Source organism: Triticum aestivum, chromosome 1B (genome assembly GCF_018294505.1).
Source record: "Triticum aestivum cultivar Chinese Spring chromosome 1B, IWGSC CS RefSeq v2.1, whole genome shotgun sequence".
NCBI lineage: Eukaryota > Viridiplantae > Streptophyta > Magnoliopsida > Poales > Poaceae > Triticum > Triticum aestivum.
The window spans coordinates 342,007,162-342,007,372 of record NC_057795.1 but is presented as its reverse complement, the minus strand read 5'-3'; positions in this window follow the sequence as shown (position 1 = coordinate 342,007,372).

The window sequence follows — 211 nt, the reverse complement described above, 5'->3', positions numbered from 1 at the left end:
CACCCATTGTAGGCCGAAATAAGTGGGAAGGAAAGAGAAGAAGGCAGAAAGGAAGGGAAGGGATTCGGTCTCCCCCTTCCTTCTCTCCTCCCTCCTCCTTCCTTCCCCCTTCCGATGGATATGGTAAGGGGGGAGGCCGAATTGGGAGGCGCCCAAGTAGGATTCCTCCTACTTGGGGTGCCTCCTTTGCTTCCTCTCCTCCCCTCCAACC